This window comes from Myxine glutinosa, chromosome 1, assembly GCF_964187855.1.
Source record: "Myxine glutinosa chromosome 1, kmMyxGlut1.1, whole genome shotgun sequence".
Classification (NCBI taxonomy): domain Eukaryota; kingdom Metazoa; phylum Chordata; class Myxini; order Myxiniformes; family Myxinidae; genus Myxine; species Myxine glutinosa.
The window spans coordinates 436,407,378-436,427,855 of NC_136261.1; the positions used below are offsets into that span (position 1 = coordinate 436,407,378).

A 20,478-nucleotide genomic window follows, 5' to 3' on the forward strand; every position below is an offset into this window, starting at 1 on the left:
TGGTGGTGAAAGAAGCTCGCATTCCAGTGGCTTGGGAACTGAGAACCCTCGTCCCTCTATACAAAGTGAAAGGTGACCCTCTGGAGTGTGGCTCGTACCGAGCGATAAAGTTATTGGAGCATGGAATGAAGGTATTGGAAAGGGTGTTGGAGAGGAGGATAAGGAAGAAGGTGAAGATCGACGAAATGCAGTTTGGATTTATGCCAGGAAGAGGAACGACAGACGTGCTCTTTATTGTGAGGCAGTTGCAGGAGAAGTACATGGAGAAGAGGAAGAAGATGTTTCTTGGGTTTGTTGATTGCGACAAAGCATTCGATAGGGTTCCACGCGAAGTATTGACATGGGCATTGAGGAAGTTGGAAGTGGAGGAATGGTTGATCAGAGTTGTGATGGCAATGTACAAAAGAGCACGCACAGCTGTAAGGACGAAAGATGGGAACAGTGGTGAGTTTGAGGTGAAGGTGGGAGTGCACCAGGGGTCGGTACTAAGTCCACTACTATTTGTAGCTGTGGTGGAGGTGCTGGTTCAGACCGTAATGGAGGGTTTACTGTGGGAGTTGTTGTATGCAGATGATCTGGTGTTGATTGCGGAAATTATGGATGGACTGAAGGAAAAGATGAACAAGTGGAAGGAATGTATGGAGACAAAAGGTCTGAAGGTGAATATAGGAAAGACGAAGGTGATGGCAAGTGGTAAAGCATGTCGTGAGGTAGAAAGAACTGTGAAGTGGCGATGTGCTGTGTGCAGGAATGGTGTCGGAGTGAACTCCAGTCAATGTACAATGTGCGCTGAGTGGGTTCATCAAAAATGTAGTGGTCTGAGAGGGTCATTAAACAGTGTGGCAGCTACATTCAAATGTAAGGTGTGCACAGAGGGAGCTGCAGATGGAGGAAATGTTGAGTTGGATCCTGGAGACGGCGTGAAGCTGGAAGGTGTGAAAACATTTTGCTACTTCGGAGACATGCTGAATGGAGAAGGTGGATCAGACTCGGCAACGGTTGCTAGAGTGAGATGTGCATGGAAGAGGTTTCGGGAACCGAGTGGCGTGCTGATGAGAAGGGGAGTGTCGTTGAGCTGAAGGGAAAGGTGTATACTGCATGTGTGAGAAGTGTTATGATTTATGGGAGTAAGACATGGGTCATGAATGTACAGCAGCAACGAAGGCTGGAAAGGGTGGAATTGCGAATGGTTCGGTGGATGTGCAGGGTGTCGTTGAGAGAGAGGAAGACAAATGATGAATTGCGAACGATGATGGGAATAGAGCCTGTGATTGATGCTGTGAAGAGAAACAGGTTGAGATGGTTTGGTCATGTGTTGAGGAAGGATGAAAGTGACTGGCTGAGAAGAGTGATGGAAATGAATGTAGAAGGAAGTAGATGACGGGGAAGACCGAGAAAGACTTGGCGAAAGATGGTGGAAGAAGAAATGCAGGCAAGGGGGTTAACAAGGAGAGATGCAGAAAATAGGGCAAAATGGAGAAGATCGTCATGGGGACTGCAAGTTTAACCCCCAATCTTGCAGGGAAAATGGCCTTAAAATGCATGTTATTGTGTTGTGGTGGTGGGGGTTTGGGGGGGAGGTTTGTGCGATGGCGGTTCTTGAATGACAAACACACAACATCAACCACACACCACCCCTTGACAAGACTTCCCAGACACACACAAAGGACAAAGGACACTTCACTTCACTTCACACAGATGCACACAATCTCCCAATCCATACTCAAGTCACAAACGTCTTGCCAATATCCAAATACTCTTCTATCTCGAAAGCTTCCAGGTATCTATATAATCCTAATTTAAACTTATCTATTAGTTCTGTTGCCAATGTCTTTCTCGGAGACCATCTCATGCATCAACAACTCTCTGGGTGAAAAATCCTTACCATACTACCATATTAACTCTTCTTTTCTTTCGAGGTGACAGCCACTGTCCCTGTCAATGTCTCTGCTGAAGAATTATTCTGCACTTATTTTGTCAATACCCTTCATTATCTGCCAACATCACCGCTTTGCACAAAAACGTGCAAAAACAGATCCCAGCAACTACAGACCAATCAGCCTTCTCCCAATTATCAGCAAAGTCATGGAATCCATCATTGCTTCAGATATGAAATCTTTCCTCTTCTCCAATGGCTTGATCTCTGATCATCAATTTGGTTTCAGACCTGGGCACTCCACTCTGGACATGCTGCTTCTGCTTTCTCAACAATGGATGGAGGTCCTCAATGCCAAACAGGAAATTAGAGCAGTCTCCCTTGACATATCACGTGCCTTCGATACGGTCTGGCACCCTCGCTCTGCTCACCAAACTCTCCTCTTTTGGTATCCATGGAAATCTCCACACATGGCTGGCGGACTTCCTCTCTAGTCGTAGTCAACGTGTGGCCCTGAATGGGTTCTCTCATCTCCTCTTCCTGTTCAGGCTGGAGTTCCCCAAGGCAGTGCTCTGGGCCCTGTGCTTTTTCTGGTCTTCATCAATGATCTCTCTGACTCTCTTGAAAATCCTCTCTATCTCTTTGCTGTTGACTCAACTCTCGGTCGCTCCATTCTTCATCCCTCAGATCGGCAGTCTGCAGCCTCCTCACTCTCTGCAGACCTGGACAAAATCACAGACTGGGCAAACAAGTGGAACATGTCTTTCAATCCTGACAAATCTCACACTCTTATGATGTCTCTCCGAAAAGACCGACTGGACAACCCTCCCATCCACTTTCTGAATAATCCTCTCCAAGAAGTTCTGTCACTCAACCTTTTGGGTCTCACTATCTGTCATGATCTTTCCTGGGAAAACCACATTTCAAATCTGGCCTCCAAAGCCAGTCGCCGACTGGGCATCCTCCGTCGTGCGAAGTCCTTCCTTGGCACACCTGAGCTGCTCACCACATACAAGGCTTTCATTCGCAGCTCAATGGAATACTGCTCTCCCCTCTGGGTTGGTGCTCCTGCCTCACACCTAGCTCGTCTTCACGCTGTTGAAACCAAAGCATTCAGAATCATTGGAATCTCCCGCGATGAAGCTAACTCCAAGGGCCTCTCACTCACTCACCGCAGGCAGGTTGGTGGTCTTTCCGTCTTCTACCAACTCCTCTCTGGCCTTGCCCCCCCAGCTCTCTCTGGGCTCTGTCCCACAAATATTCCTACAGGTTGCACCAGATCTGCCTGCAACCCTCTTATGGTTAAACTGCCAAAATCAAGACTCTCTGCTCACCTTCACTCCTTCATTCCTCTTTTCTCCCACGTCTGGAACAAACTCCCTCACTCTCTTCAATCCCACTCCACCCTCCAGGTTTTTAAAACAGCTGTTCACCACCATCTCTTATCTTCCCCCATCCAAAACCTTGATCTTTTCTACCCCCACTAATTCCACCCCAATTCCACTTTTTTGAAATACCAACTTCTGTCCTGGAAGTCCTTGGTGTCCTTGTGTTTTATACTTCTCCCTCCACCCCCCCCCCCCTTCCCACGCCTCCTCCCCCCAAGCCCTCTCCCTTCCACACATCTCCCTGCTCTCAAATGTTGTGTTTGTGTGCTTCCCCTTCTCTCCCCAACTTGTCTTCCGCTCCCTCTTTTTATATATTTTGTTTGTCTGGTTGATTTGCTTGTGAAGTAAATGTTAGCTCTTTCACGAGCCTCGATTCAGTATACAAAAAAAAAAAAAAAAAAAATCTGTATATATTGCCATATTTTCAAGGTCTTCTTCACCCAAATCCTGTACCTCTTACATGTGAGGCCCTCTCATGCTAAGTATCGATATATTTAATGGTTCTTGAAAGTATTATGAAGGCTATTTGTGATATACAATATTCAAGCATATAATTCAATTTCAATGAAGGTTTAAATAGGTTTAAAGGTGTATAGTAAAAAAGAGTTCCAGGTTTTACCACCATTTTATCCAGTGGCTATTGCACTACCTTATCATTCTAACATGTTACAAGAACGGGAACGGAAAAACGCCAGGGGTATAGAAAAGGCCCCATTATATTGTTGTGGATCCCGGGTTCATCGATGTACAAAGGGGGGTTTATGCCCCATTCCCCCTCGATCTCCGGTTCCACTGAGGCTGCCGACCACGACTAAGCTCGTGGTCGACGGATTGCTAAGCAATTCCGATCGCCAACCACCCAGCCATGCGCCGAAGAGTTTGCTGGTCAAATAATCCCAAATACCTTCAAGACACGTGGCCGAAGAAACCGGGCATCGAACCCTCGCTTTCACACACCTTATTCAATTGCGTGCCAAGCAGATTTGCATGGTGTGGAAAGCAGCATTACCCGACGTGATTTACGGACCTGATTCAAGCCAAACTCGGTCTCGGATGATGCAAGGCCAATGGAGAAAAGACGTACCCGAACAGGTTTGAAAGTAAGAACGAAATATACAGCCTTTTATTTTGAAGGCACAGAGAAACAGATGAAGATGCAGCTTATCAATTCTTACCTAATAATAAACCCGACTAGGCACCTTCACACTCTCACACACTCACACAGGGAAAGACACACCGTTTAATGGCGTACCTATGTACGTGCTGGGATTGCCTCAAAGGTGGCCACGTGGTGTGGAGTGCGCAGTTTGATCCTCGATCCGGACGTGCAGTCTGGATGAGGTAAAGTCTGAAGAACTTCAACGCAGGCAGACGAGCTTCATCTCAGGTGAGTCGCGGAAGAAGCCAACGCTTGCAAGTCAGCCGGATGGTGCAAGAGATCGGCGAAGATCGATGTGTGTCGGGCCTCGACGCAAAAAGCAAGAGTATCCGTGAAGCAGAAAGGAAGAGCAGTGTCCTCGGCAAAGCAAAAACGGGCAAGAGGCAAGAGCTGTGTTGTCGGCGGAGCCCAAAAGCAAGAGGCTGGAAAATGCGATGGGCGGGGGTTTTATCACCCCTGAAAGCTTCCAGAAAGTTCCACAGCCTCCCATTGGCTGAGGTTGGTCACGTGCTGGCCTTCGATCCCTCCTCCCTCAATGAAGGTTTCAGTCCTCCTTCCCTCTTTCATTCAGGGGAGGTTTAACAGCCCATTGGTTGCTTGTTGGTGATGTGGTGTTTGTTGGTCACATGGCCTGTTCTTTTGGCCATGTCTCCTTGCACATCTAAATGGCTTCCTTTAACCACACAAAGGTTTGAAATCCTGCCTACCTTCAACGGATATTGGTGTGGATTATCAACACAATGGAAAGGGGTCTAATCTTTACATTCAATAAGAAATAACTAACTACTGCAGGCTACATGTTGTCGTGCAATTGACTATAGGGGGTTTGCCTTCATGGCAAAATCGCAATAATGTGGTGTGTGGCATGTGACAAATTATGGAAAGAAGGGACATTCCATAGCTTGGAGAAAATGCCAAACAATAAAAAATAATGGACATTCAAAAACGTGTGTGCATGCTGGACTACCCTTGTGTTCTGAGGAGGCACCAAATAACATTCTAGGAATGTTCATATGAAGGGGCACCCTACATCTAGCAAATAAAACACATTTACTTCTTCATGCAGCTGTGTGAATGAAATTGGCATTCTTCCCAAGAATGTCCCTTCTTTTCTACAGATTACCACGTGGCACATACCATATAAAGGGGCCTTTTCTCGAGTTTGCCACATACCATATGGAGGAGCCTTTTCTGTAGTTTGCCACATCTATCTATAATTCCAGTAATCTCTGTGTGTGTGTGTGTGTGTGTGTGTGTCTGTGTGTCTGTGTGTTTGTCTGTGACCGCTGTTTCTCAACAACTACCGGTCCGATATACTTGAAACTTGCCAGGTATATTGCTGGGGACCCGAGGATGTGCCTTTTCAAGGTTTCATATTAATCGGAGAAGTAGTTACCGAGTTATGGCGATTTATTTACCAAACTAATCACAGAACAGGTTGCGGGGTAGGCCAGCCAATCACAGAACACGTTGTTGCGTAGGCGTGGCCGATGTGAATTCGAGGCGTAGCGGGCGCCATTTGGAGGAGCTGGGAGGACTCAGTCGTGATAGAGTGAGCCTGAGTGAGTATATCAAGACAAGAACAAGATCTAGAAGGAGGTATGTACGGTGCGATTCATATAATATATTGTTTAGTTATCGTCGATGAGGAATTTGGGGTCGGAATGGGTGATCGGCTGGGCCGCACCAAGGAACGGGCACCCACGTACGGGCACGACCTGAGGATGTGCCTTTTCAAGGTTTCATATTAATCGGAGAAGTAGTTACCGAGCTATGGCGATTTCTTTACCAAACTCCGCAAGCCGTTCGCTTTGGACCAAACCATTTCATGTAAATAGAGGGGGGGGATTGTCACCGTACTCGCAAGCCGTTCGCTTTGGCTTTGCGAATGGACCAAACCATTTCATGTAAATAGAGGGGGGGGATATAATTTTAGATATATATATAGTACGGGCATGCCCTAGTACTATATAAAGGAGCCTTTCCTGTAGTTTGCCACATGCCATATACCATATAAAGGGGCCTTTTCTATAGTTTGCCACATGGCACATATCATACAAAGGGGCCTTTTCTATAGTTTGTCACATGGCACATGTCATACAAAGGGGCCTTTTCAATAGTTTGCCACATGGCACATACCATACAAAGAGGCCTTTTCTATAGTTTGCCACATGGCACATATCATACAAAGGGGCCTTTTCTATAGTTTGCCACATGGCACATACCATACAAAGGGGCCTTTTCAATAGTTTGCCACATGGCACAGACAATATAAAGGGGCCTTTTCTATAGCTTGCCACATGGCACATATTTTGTTTTGATTTTTGGATACAGAATCGAGGCTCGTGAAAGAGCTAGCAATTATCACACAAACAAAACAAACAGACAAACAAAATATATAAAAAGGTGAGCAACAGACAAGATGGTGCGAGAAGGGGAAGCACACAAACACAACATTTGAGAGCAGGGACATCGGGAGAGGTGTGGGAGGGAGAGGGCTTGGGGGGAGGAGGCATGGGAAGGGGGGGGTGGGAGAAGTATAAAACACAAGGACACCAAGGACTTCCAGGAAAGAAGTAGGAATTTCAAAAAAGTGGATTTGGGCTGAAATTAGAGGGGGTAGAAAAGATCAAGGTTTTGGATGGGGGAAAATAAGAGATGGTGGCGAACAGCTGTTTTAAAGACCTGGAGGGAGGAGTGAGATTGAAGAGAGTGAGGGAGTTTGTTCCAGAGGTGGGAGAAAAGAGGAATGAAGGAGTGAAGGTGAGCAGAGAGTTTTGATTTTGGCAGTTTAACCATAAGAGGGTTGCAGGCAGATCATGTGCAACCTGTAGGAATATTTGGGGGACAGAGCCCAGAGAGAGCTGGGGGGGCAAGGCCGGAGAGGAGTTGGTAGAAGACGGAAAGACCACCAACCTGCCTGCCGTGAGTAAGTGAAAGGCCCTCGGAGATAGTTTCATCGTGGGAGATTCCAATGATTCTGAACGCTTTGGTTTCAACAGTGTAAAGACGAGCTAGGTGTGAGGCAGGAGCACCAGCCCAGAGGGGAGGGCAGTATTCCATTGAGCTGCGGATGAAAGCCTTGTATGTGGTGAGGAGCTCAGGTGTGCCAATGAAGGACTTTGCACGACGGAGGATGCCCAGTTGGCGACTGGCTTTGGAAGCCAGATTTGAAATGTGGTTTTTCCAGGAAAGATCATCGCAGATAGTGAGACCCAAAAGCTTGAGTGACAGAACTTCTTGGAGAGGATTATTCAGAAAGTGGATGGGAGGGTTGTCCAGTCGGTCTTTTCGGAGAGACATCGTAATAATGTGAGATTTGTCAGGATTGAAAGACATGTTCCACTTGTTTGCCCAGTCTGTGATTTTGTCCAGGTCTGCAGAAAATGAGGAGGCTGCAGACTACCAATCTGAGGGATGAGGAATGGAGCGGCAGAGAGTGGAGTCATCAGCAAAGAGATAGAGAGGATTTTCAAGAGAGTCAGAGAGATCATTGATGAAGACCAGAAAAAGCACAGCGCCCAGAACACTGCCTTGGGGAACTCCAGCCTGAACAGGAAGAGGAGATTAGAGAAACCCATCCAGGGCCACACGTTGACTACGACAAGAGAGGAAGTCTACCAGCCATGCGTGGAGATTTCCATGATTACCAAAGGAGGAGAGTTTGGTGAGCAGAGCGGGGTGCCAGACTGTATCGAAGGCACGTGATATGTATATAGGGGCCTACAATATAAAGGAGCCTTTTCAATAATTTGCCACATGCCATATAAAGTGGCCTTTTCAATAGTTTGCAACATGGCACATATCATACAAATGGGCCTTTTCAATAGTTTGCCACATGGCACATACAATATGAAGAGGCCTTTTCTATAGCCCGATCCGATGGAGGGTTCAATGGACGGGCGCCCTCTATAGATGCCGCCATAGCTGGGGGGCGTCCGCTTCATTCGGCTTGCTCTCCAGCGTTCAGATTACATGCAGTTACCGGTCTCAGTTCACTTTGCCGAAAGAATATCGATACAAAATATATTTGTTTGTTAGATTCATCGGAGAAGATGGAATTGTGGATGATACGACCGGTCCACCGAGCTATGCGACCGGTGAGGAGCCGGTGTGGCGGCCCGCGCGGAGGTGGACTGAGGGAAGAATCCATGCGGGGCGGCAGTGACACATCCGCCATGACCTGGCCATATGGAAGAGGTGATGAAGCGATAAGGAGCCGGTGAGGCGGCCAGCGCAAAAGGACGGAGGCCCAGTCGGGTCTGCCAGATGAGTCACGACCCTAGTGATCAAGGAACTTGGGGCTCGGCAGCGGCCACTCAGGGCCTAGCCGTAGTTGCCAGAGGTGGCCGGCCCGGGCGGAAGTGGTCTCTGAGGGAAGAATCCATGTGGGGTGGCTGTGGTACGGCCGCCAAGACCTGGCCATATGGAGGAGTCGATGAAGGGACGGGCACCTAGTCGGGTCGGTCAGAGGAGTCGTTATCGTAGTGGTCGAGAAACTCGGGGCTAAGGCAGAAGGGGGCTCAGCATGGCATAGCATAGCGTACGCGGTTGCTAACAAAAATAGGTTTGGTGCAGGTGGAAGTGGAAACCGGGTACCCCCAGGTGCCAGGTGCCTTCAGCGCAGCATGGCCGTGCGCCTTCGTTGCCCGGCGATATCACCGAAAACGGGGTTTGTATCGTGTGCCTTCAGGTGCCAGGTGTCCACGACCGCTCCACACGTATAGAGAAACACTTCAGAATGATTATCACGGACACTTTTCATGTATGATCGCGATTATAGTTGTGCTGGCTCAGCTACGTGGAGTTAAGTTTGGATTGGGACACCTCCCAGTAATGGCGGACGCAAGAGCGCCGCCTACCGGCGAAGGGGCCCGATCTACCTTATCGGATCGGTCTTTAGTTTGCCACATGGCACATACAATATAAAAGGGCCCTTTCTATGCCACTGCCATTTTCCCCAAGAATAAATATATATACACATACATACACATATACATACATCAAGTGAATCTGTTAGTACGGCAGATAGGTGAAATATTTGGGAGAATTGTGACTTTGATGATACAAGCAAGAGAGTTGGCACACAGTTAAGAGAATGCCCTCAGGAAGATATTGGGCAATAGGGCCATCGCAGATTTGTCCTGTGACAAAATGGCGGCCATTTTTCAAAATGGCCTACATTGTTTGTAATTTTACATATATTTGGTACATTACTGTGAATAAACTGTTGTTGTGGCCATACAAGCTTGACATTTGGCACATAATTAAAGACCCTTAAATATAGAGTTATCATATATTTGTCCTGTGACAACAATGTTTTTAAAATGGCCACCATTTATATGGTATATTATGGTATGTGGTATATGGTATATTAATTTGTATAAACTGTTGTTTGAATCATACAAGCATGGCATTTGGTACACAGTTAAATATTCTGACTACTAGAGTCATCACAGATGTGTCCAATAAAAATGGCGCCCAATTTTTAGTACGGCAGATATGTGAAATATTTGGGAGAATTGTGCCTTTGATGATACAAGCACGAGAGTTGGCACACAGTTAGAGTATGCCCTAAGCAAGATATTTGGCTATAGGGCCATCGCAGATTTGTCCTGTGACAACAATGGCGGCCATTTTTCAAAAAAAGGACAAATCTGCAATGGCCCTATCGCCAAATATCTTTCTCAGGACATACTCAGACTGTTTGCCAAATGCCATGCTTATATCATCAAAGGCACAATTCCTACACCTATCTGCCATACTATGTTGAAAATTGATGATTTATGTCACCAAGACCCAAGACCTATTCCCCTCAAAAAAAAAAAAACACTTCCAGTTTCGCGCGCCGCTGATGCAGTGCCCCCTGTTTCCGGGATGCCGGTACTCATTTTTCCGACTTCAAAAGGACAACGCGCTGAGTCAACCCACCTGGTGTTATTTTAACGACGTGACCCTAACATCTTAAACTAAAGCAGCCACATTAAACATGAAGCCAACACCAGGATTCGTTTCACAAGTAAGGAAGTAGAACATCACTCGGTATCGCACAAACCTCCACCAGGATAAACAGGAAACGTTTTGTATCCACTGATAGACCGGATCTGGATTCGGACCAAAACCTAAATCGAATCCGCTTCTTTTTCTTCTTTTCCTTCTTCTCACCTCCCCATCTCATCCCCCAAGCTTCGTCATAATCCATCCACATCTCTTTGTCATATCGTGCTATGTATAATCACAATGTTCGCCCGATCTCGCTATTAATATTGTGAAGAATCACTTCAAATGATCGTTTTACAGAATATCTTTCTCAGTATTAATAATAAAATGAGAAACTCTGAACAAACCTTTTCTTCAGAAGATCCGAACCGATCACTGTTTCAGCCGCTTGTGGAAAAGGACACGAAGCCAATGTTAGTTCATGCAAGACATGGTCCACGTGCCGCCCGGAAGTGACCCCGGAAGTACAACCCACCGTATTACCATGCCTGCCAAAATCACCCACGAGGCGGTGTATGTGTAATGTAACAAGTTAACATCCGTAACAACGTCCGTGACGTGTGTACTTGCATTGTACATTGTACATTTGTATAATACATTGTACATTTGCATTATAACACAAGTTTCATCGAATCCAATAATCATGTGATTCCCTGTGAAATGATCAATGTAAAATCATATCCGACATAATGTGACGTCAGTAGGGAGTAAATGTTGGTGCTGGGACACTCACCCTCTTTCCCCCATTGACTTACATGTTAATTTTCTTTAAATTTTCTTAAATATTCAACCATTTTCTGATTTTTAGGCTATTTAGGAAATTTGATTCCTAAATTAGGATTCCTAAATTAGGATAATTAGGAATTAGGAAATTCTGATTAGGAAATCCTTCTTATATTCATGTCCTTTCAATTATAACTGTTTAGTATATTCTTATAACCATAAGGAAGACTATCAATTCCATTTTCTAAAATAAACCTCTTTTCATCAAAAGCCCCCAATGCTTTCTTATTTATCTCTTCAGAATATAATTGATGTTTATAACTTCTTATTCCATTAATCTTTCTAAACTCTTCTTTCTTTGTTGTTAAACAGTTATAATAATTCTTAAAGTTTATTGTTTCTTTTATTACATTTTTCTTTATACCTTTTAACTTCTTCTCAGTAATTTCAACGTTATTCACAATGTATTTATAAGCATAAGCCTTTGACCTCAATCCCACAAATTCACTCATAACATTTCCTCCTAATTCATCCTTAAACTTTCCAATCACCTATGTATTTTTAGAAGAGTACAACTCACTCTTATCATTGTAATCACTAGTGTCATAGGTATCAATGTCCTCTTTCATGTCTGAATAAACATCATCTGTTAAGATTTTTACAATAAAACTATCTGTATCCATGTAAAGTAGAGTTATATCATCATCTTTATATCTTTTCTTAAGATTGGTGTAAAGGTAATAATGTCGAGATCATGCCATTGGTTGTGCCTCATGTAATTGTGGTTTGTATTTAATAGTGGTTGCTTTGTGAAAAGGATTAAGCTTACTATGTTCCCTCTTGTTTTGAACTATGTTTTATTGTCCAACTGTGCCAAAAAATGTAGAAAGATAGTGAAACTGCTAGCTCCGTTAGACCCCCTCGTGAAAACGCGTCTGTCTGTCCTTGACCAAAAACCAACATGGAAGATAAGTTTTGAGAATGTCACGGTGCTCTTTCTCCCTCCCGCATCTTGCCCTTTGCTCATGCCAAAGAAGATAGGTTCTCGGGGGGAGATGTCGAGCCAGTTTTTTCCTTTGTCCGTGCTCATTTTTCAGCGGAGATTTTTTGTATAATTTTGTGTATATAAAGAAACTCTTGGTTGCCAATTTTCTAGGAGCGTATGTGCCCATGCTGTTCAATTGTGAATGGTATGACTCTTACGCCCTCCACAGCGCTGTGATATTGGTTCATCATTAAATCTTGTTATCTCTTAAACTCAAGGTGTGGAACATGGTTCAATTCTCGTCAATCATACATCAAGGACTTTGATAAATCAAGTATTGAGGTACCAATGTAAATAGGTTTATCCATCACTACGCTTTCTTTCATCAAATGTATCGCACTAAAGTTTTCTGAAAAAACTTCTTCTCTCGAGGTTTGGTTTGTTGATTAATTTTGATGCTTGTTTCCATGTAGTAGTTAGATGAACGTTTTGTCTCTTTCTAACATTCTCCATCGTTTTTCCAAATACACTGTTGTTCATAAGCTTATAAAAGTTCTTCTCAAAATCATTCTTTGATTTAATCCTTCGTTGTGTGTTAAAATCAATGTACTCTTTCAACCAATGACTCTGATTAAACTTGAGAATCCTATGTATCTTTTCAACATGAAGACCCTTTGATAGACATTGTCTCAAATTTATTTGATGAAGTACATAATTTTTCTTATCGTATAGTGCAGTAAGAAGTTTTTCTGTTGATTTACCCTTTATATGAAATGATTGTTGATAATCACTTAACCACTCTTTCTTTGGAATTTCCTTTTCACATGCGAATGGAAGATCTTTATGAAGATCATGGAGTTCCTTCGGATATTTCAAGTCAACTTCAAAATAATAACCAAACCTTTGAATCATCCAATTCTTTTTGTGTAGTCATACATACATCTTGTAAAACCTTTTTGTAGTCTTTTTCCTTTACCCATCTAAGTTTTCCATATGGAAGTGCTTGAGACATTGCCCACCCATACAAGTTGTTCGCGTCATGGTACATCAAGTAAGAACTCTCTTTCGTTGAATCATAATTTGGAAGATATTTGTTATTTGCTTTTGCATATCTGCTCGAACATACCTGTGAAATTCCACCTCTTTTTGCTTTCTCAATCATCAACAACATATCAACATCAGTTATCAAATCCAACTCTTGGCTTGTCATTTTTAACATTGCACTCCAAGCCAATCCAGGAACAGTGTAATAGTGAGCAGGATCCAATCCATATCCTGAATGACAGATTATTCTGAAAGCCTCAAACACTTCAGCTAGAAGAAGAACATCAGTTTTGAGATGCAACTCGTGATACTCACCCATATTCTTAATTCCATAATGATCCCAGACATTTTGTGCGTGTTGGTAATCAGAATCTGAAATATTTGAATTATTAAGAATGTTATAGAAATTTTCTTTTGAAGGAAGTTGTGTTTCATTGAATCTCTCAAATGAGTCCATATAGTCATCGGGATAAATTCCCTTTTGTGCCAATAGGCTAGAGTCTGGGTAATATTTGGAAAGACATGGAAACTCTTTTAGATTTTCAACCAAGTCAGCCAAGGAACTATTCATAAATTTAAATGTATCAAGAAATCTAATATTATTTATATCATACCGCCTATTAATGTCATCCTGATCCGAAGATACAAAGATTGTTTTTGTGAATGAAATATATTTCTGATCTGTGTTAGGAATTGCTGAAATGTGTCCAGATGTCTTTGAAAGTTCATTAATAAATAGATGAGTGTCATAATTAGCGTTGTTATGAAGAAAGACAGGAATGAAAGAAGGGAGTTTATAATTAATATTACAACTTTGATGAGCCGAACCTCTATATTTACCAGTGAGATGACAATGGTCTCTAACCTTTAGTTCTTTACCAATTTTCTTCTTACAAATATGACAGACATTGTTTTTCCTAAATTCCCTTTTCTCTTTACTCGTCAAGGACATTGGTTTATTGGTTTCTCTCATTATCTTGGATAACCGAACACAGTCTTTTTCTAGTCATCGGACAAACTCCTCTGGAGCATTTGAACCTCTATACATCTCTACCTTGTTATATTCATCACCCAACAGATGATTTGATATAATAACAAAAACCACAAGAAGTATGATTTTGATATTTATTTGTGTATGATTCTTTTGGATCTGGAGAAGCAGTATCAATTTTTTCTAAAATGCTTTCAAAATCTGCATATTAGTTAGGGCATTTTATAATTTTTTTGAAAAATCTGTGAAAAAATTGCTTACCAATAGCTTTCTTCACCAATGTGTTCATGTAGGTGTCTACAAACACCTCTCAATTTATTCCTTCCCAAATCCTTGGGGAAAAGTCAAAATTCAAAATGGTGTCCAAAATGGAAAAATTGTGGATAAAGTCAGAGTTTGGCCAGAAATTTAATATTTAATATGGGGAAGTAACCACAAAAATATTGTTCTAGGACAATTGTGAACTCTTGCTAAGCATATTTGTATTATTATCTTGCTTTATATCCAAGATGGTGGCCAAAATGATGTCCAACATGGCCGCGAAAATGTGAAAATTGTGGATAAAGTCATAGCTTGGCCAGAAATGTAATAATTATTATCTTGCTTCAATAATAGGTGTCTACTGAGACCTCTCAATTGATTCAGTATGGAAGGGGATGTAATAGCTGCACCTGGCCATGGTTTGAGGTGTTTCATCTGTGATGATCCTGGGACTGAGATGCAGAAGCTGTCAAAAGTCACCCAAAAAGGCCACTCACAGATGTTATCATATTCTGAGTGCGTGGACGATGCGGCGCTGATCAGGAGACTAAATGAGGACTGGAAAAACGGAGATGACCCCAAGTTGAGATATCATTTGGATTGTAGAACCGAGTTATACAATCGTGTGAAAAGTATATCCACTGCAACTGCAACTGCTAATCGTAAGTTTTTAGATTATCATTCAGAAGAAGTAGCCACTTGCAGATATTTCGATCCCAATCTGTTATAAGTTGTGATGTTGCAAATGAAGAAAAACTAACCAAAACTACCTTTCTACACAATCCATTCCCTAGGACAAGACGAGGAGGACCGAAGGTCAGGCAGGATGAAAAGACGACGGGTATTCTCTGAGTCAAGTACTTCAAGTGCCGGCAGCTCCAAGTCCAAAACCCCATCAGTACACCTTGTCTACCGTGATGTTTGTATACTCTGTAACGAAGGCATCAACGTTGGAGCATTGGCCAGATACCCTGGTAAGTTGCCTGTCAGCCTGTCAAAAGCAGGGTCATGCAGAAGTTAAAATGAATGTCTTGAGAATTCATATTTCTTTTTTATTTTTCTTGCTCCTTACTGTACTACTCGAAGTCGAATCATCTAATCATGAACCTAATCCTAGATATGTGACTATTTTAAAACATAACTATCTTCCAGACAGAGCCCGGAAGTTGTATCGTGCACCTGACAATCGCTACATGAACCGACTGAAAAGGAGCTTCATGGAGACAGCAGTGAGCCGAGGAGATGCCTGGGGAAATTAGGTCGCCGGTCGCCTGTCTGGGATTTGTAGATTTGGTAGCAGAAGAGGCACTGTATCACCTTTGGTGCAGGACCCTGTTCGAGCACCCAGTTGAAAACTCTAAGGTATTGACTATCGAATAAATGAATGATCCCTTTGGATCTCTGACTGATTTTTTAATTAGACTAGAAGTCCATGACTCCATGGATAATATTCTTGGGGCAAAATAGTTTTTTTTTTAAAGTCAATCATTTCAATTAAAAATTAAATATTATTTCCTCAGGTCGGACGGCCTCTTGATGAAGAGAAACAATTGCTGTTTGAGAACTTGTGCAAATGGATGGATGAAGAAGTGGAACACGGTGTGACAACTCTCGCAGAGATCCACATGAAGATGGTAGAGCTTGACCCAACCGAGGAAAAAAGTCTGGCATATGGCCGGCGATATCTGAAAACAAAGCTTCAGCAAGAGTACAATGAGTCTCTCTGCTTCACGTCGGAAGAGAAAAGAGCGGACATTGTGTGCCTGAAAGACACGACAAATGCAATTCTTCGAGACTACCGTCAACAGGTCACCACCCCCTTGCACACTGTTGGCGATGCTGAATTCAAAGAGCTCACGATTACAACTGCCATCAACCTAATCTGTGGAGACTTGGCGAGAGTTCCGCTTACCCGTAAGCAATACCCTTCAGTGGACAGCATGACCAATACAGAGAGCCAGCTCGCTCTGATTCCCAACAGCCTCCAGCAGTTACTGAAGCTGATCATAAAAACTGATGAAAAGGTGGCAGTCTGGGGCCAGAACCTGTTGAAAGCCTACCGCCCTCGGTCAGCAGTGATGCCCTCTCAACTCGGACTCACGATTCAGCTTGACAACAAGTTTCTAAGTGGTTGATTGAACGTTGTCATCACTTAGGATACTCCGAGTCGTATGCTGAGCTCCATCGCTATAAGCATTGTTACTTGAGTGTGAAACATGGACTTGGTAGCATGGATTGGGATACCATGATCACAGACAAAGATGAAGCAGGAGCCATGGAGATTGAGGAAGCAGAAATCGATGCAATCCTATCTCCAGAAGAGGAGAGTAGTGATGATGAGATGGATGAGGATCCTCAAACCTCTGCATTCTTTGTTCCAGAGGAAAAGACAGTTCATCAATTTGTTGGTGATAATATAGACCTGAACATTGTGTCACTGAATGGGAACACAGCATTCCATGCTATGGGCATGATCAAGGCAACTTGTCCGGCTCCGGCGACAAGACAAAATGAGCTTCTCGCATTTATCCCAAGAAGAAAGATAACCTTTGAGGAGAAAGCAGCAACTCTCAAAGCAGCAGAGGTGAAAATTCTGTCCTTTGTGCCAAAAAAGAAAGTAGGATTGGTAGACTTTCAGTTTGTTCCGGTAGCAGATCTCCGCCAAGACCCTCCAGCTTTGCTACCAGGGGACATCGCTTGGGCGGCAGGATGGGCTATCAAGAATCACAACCCCGCGTTTGAACATCACAACTGGAATGGTTTCATGAAGTCAATACACCTACCTGAATGCAAGGAGAAGTCCCTCATTGAGTTTCTTCCAATCATCGAGGGTGACCCGAACAACTACAGCACAATCTACACTACTCTAATGGAGTGCCTACACAGCAGTCAGTCTCCTGCTGTCATCACGTTCGACCTGCCAATATGATTGAAAGCAACTCAGATAGTCCTCCAGTCTGAGTTGCCCATCATCACAAGATTAGGCAGGTTTCACCTCCTGAAAAGCTTCCTGGGGTCCATCGGGGCAATCATGGGCATGGGCATGGAAGTGTGGTATCCTTCTCCACGGGGTTCAGGAGCACTCCCGAGGACCCAGTCAATGCTGATCAGGCAGAGGAGGTTGGCAGAGCCATGCAGGCCAAGATGGATGGAAAAACTTTTTTGGATACAATGGAAACTAAGCACAAGGTGAAATCATTAGAGAGCTTCAGAAGTGGACCCAAAGTCAATGGGAAGAAGCTGGTTATTGACTCACTCAAGCTCTTCAACTGCCTCATCATCATCAGTGAGCATGAAGTCAAGACCAAACAAACCCTGCAATTTGAGTTGACGCCAACACCGATGTCTCTATTTGATAAAGACCAGAAGTTGCGAAAGCCAGACAAGGCTGCCCTAGCAAGGGTCCTGAAAGCATTTGTGGAACCCGTTGAACAACACCCCTGCACGAGCCTGGTGATTGATGGTGGGTGGCTCCTGCACAACGTCAGATGGGAGGCTAAGCTCACCTGGAAGGACATCGCTGAGAGCTACCTCCAGTTTGTGAAGTCCATGGGGAGCCATTGCCTCAGGATCACTGTGGTCTTTGATGGATACGGCAGCTCCACCAAGGACCATGATCACCTGAGACGAACAAAGAATGCATGCTGCGACATTCTGATTCGCCCAGACATCAAAAGCCTCGTTTGTTTTTTCATTCCAGTTGACTGGATGAATTTATTACAGTGTATACATTCAGTTAAGCAAGATTTTGGAAGCTCTTCGGAAGAGTTAATTGAATGTTTATATGAGGCAAAGTGATCTCTTCGATTAAAATAATAAATATTACAATTCAGACAGAACAGTTTTTTCCTCATTTTAAACAGTCTGTTTATATATATATATATATCTTTGCTTAAACTAAAACACTTTTTCATATAAATCGTAATTCATTAGTCAGATTCATCTTCTGAGGTATCCTCTGAACAATCAGTCGTCAATAAAGCTACTCTCATATGAATCATTTGAGCATAAACTATTAGTATCATAACTATCGTTCGAGTTCAATGAAATACTATCATCACCATCATCTAAGTACAATCTATTAGTATCACCAAAAGTAGTTGTCATCAAATGATTCATATTTAATTAGCAGTAAAAATATTCCCATCAATATCTATATACAGTACTTTCTTTCAATAACGGATTCAATCTCTACATTTTTAATATCAAAAGTTATCTTTAAATAATCTCTAACTATCATAGAACGAAATGACATTTCACCAGAGATGTTTACATCATTCATTTTACTTAGATCCACATCCTTTGGATTATTAAAGTAAATACAAATTTCTCCACGAGTATTGTTGATGGTCTTATCATTCTTTTTCAAAGTATCACAGTCAATCACTTTTTCAAGCTTTGAATAAATTGCTAGGAGTAGAGGAGAAACTTTTGTTAGATTTACTTTAATGGAGTTATTAATTAACATAGCTTGTCCTTTAAATGAAATACAGGAACTCATGTTATTCTCCATTATGGGTTTAATCCAAAAATTTCCATATTTATCTTTGTTCAATTTAACATCTTTGACATATTTTTCTATATCTTTCACTGAAGTAGAGATTGATTGAAATTTGTCTTTTGTGTTTTGAAACATTGTATTTATATAGTAAAAAAAACTTGTGTTTCGTTTAAACATGGCGATATATATTGTTACGGACCCCAACGTCGGCCTCCTCCCCTTACCAAGGGGAGATTAACCCCCTCGTCGATGACTGACCGACGTGGTCCCGGGGGTATGATGCCACGCCCGGTCGGCGCTGGGTATGGTAGTAGGCCCAACCGTCTTATGACCTAAATACCAGCGCCTCCCAACATGGGAGGAAATACTCCCCGCTCACGGCCGCAGCGTAATAGATTGTTTGCGCCGAGCGAAGCGAACTGCACCGTGAGCCGTTTACCAAGACTGACCCGATTTATATTCGTGGGCCGAATCGTGCCACGGACCCTCAATATGGAAACCTCTAAAGCGACCGAATGTGAAGAAGAAGAAGAAGTAGGAAGAACAAATATGATTTATTGTGAACTATTTACAGGACCAAAATAACCAAGGAGAATGGAAAGATAAGAAAATAACGACAGAAAGAAGCAAGGCGACACAGTGCAACTACTAGCTTACCTATACAAGCTTAATTAATACCCCAAGACAACATGAAAGACAGACGAACGATCACACTTACACGGGGGATGAAGGCAGGAACGGATGGCAGGAGGTGGATGGCTTGGAGGGAGAGGAAGGTTCAGTGGGAACAGGGGCACGGTCGGGCTGGAAGCGAACAGCCGCCGTCAAAACCCAAGCTGCGATCATGCAAACCGCCGTGGCTCCAAAGCTGCGCAGCCAAAGCTCCTCCTGCGCACCGCTGCATCGCGCACTCTCCAAATCACTTCGGTCCTCTCTCCGATCTCCCTCGATCTCTCTCTGCCTCTCTCTGTCTCTCCCCGGGGGGCCGTGCCACCACGGGTTATATATGCCCCACCCTTGAACCTTCGCGAAGCTCCTCAATGTTTCTCTCCACACCCTCTCCAAGCCAAACTCCTCATTCTTGGTTGGTTGAGCGGGGCTGACTCTCTCCTCCCTCCGATGACGAGGGCGGAGACACGCCTTTCTTCTCCGAGTTTAACCACGTGCGTAATGGAGGCGATTGCAGCAAAGTGGCTAATGGAGTCAATTGCAGCAAAGTGGCTAATGGAGTCAATTGCAGAAAACCGTCCAAACCTGGCACTTTGAAGATGGGACCTATCTTATTTAATTCGGTGCAATGGAGTGTCAACTAATGGGAAACAGAGCCTTATACTGACATATATTAAGGACATAACTACCGAGGGAACTTATGATTGGCTACGTGTTGCGATGGCCTAACTAAGGACGACCTCTGACCTTTCTTTACACTACGGAGGTGATATTTACACAACAAAACAACCACAATTCTCAAATCCATTACACTGCACCCTCCTTCCTTACGGGACGTCCCGGCCTGAACATTTTACCTTTAATGTGACATGCAGGTGTAG

General features: G+C 43.5%; 1 protein-coding gene across 3 annotated transcripts in view; it reads right to left on the reverse strand.

Moving 5' to 3' along the window:
• LOC137417983 (uncharacterized) overlaps nt 1-20,478 on the reverse strand; it is a 61,781-nt gene that overhangs the window by 14,883 nt on the left and 26,420 nt on the right. The window contains exon 2 of one of the 3 annotated variants that reach the window (XM_078770739.1): nt 10,771-10,911. The exons of the other annotated variants lie outside the window; for them this stretch is intronic. The gene's annotated coding sequence lies outside the window, so the exon portion shown is untranslated. The remainder of the gene's footprint in view (nt 1-10,770; nt 10,912-20,478) is intronic. 3 annotated transcript variants of the gene reach the window in all.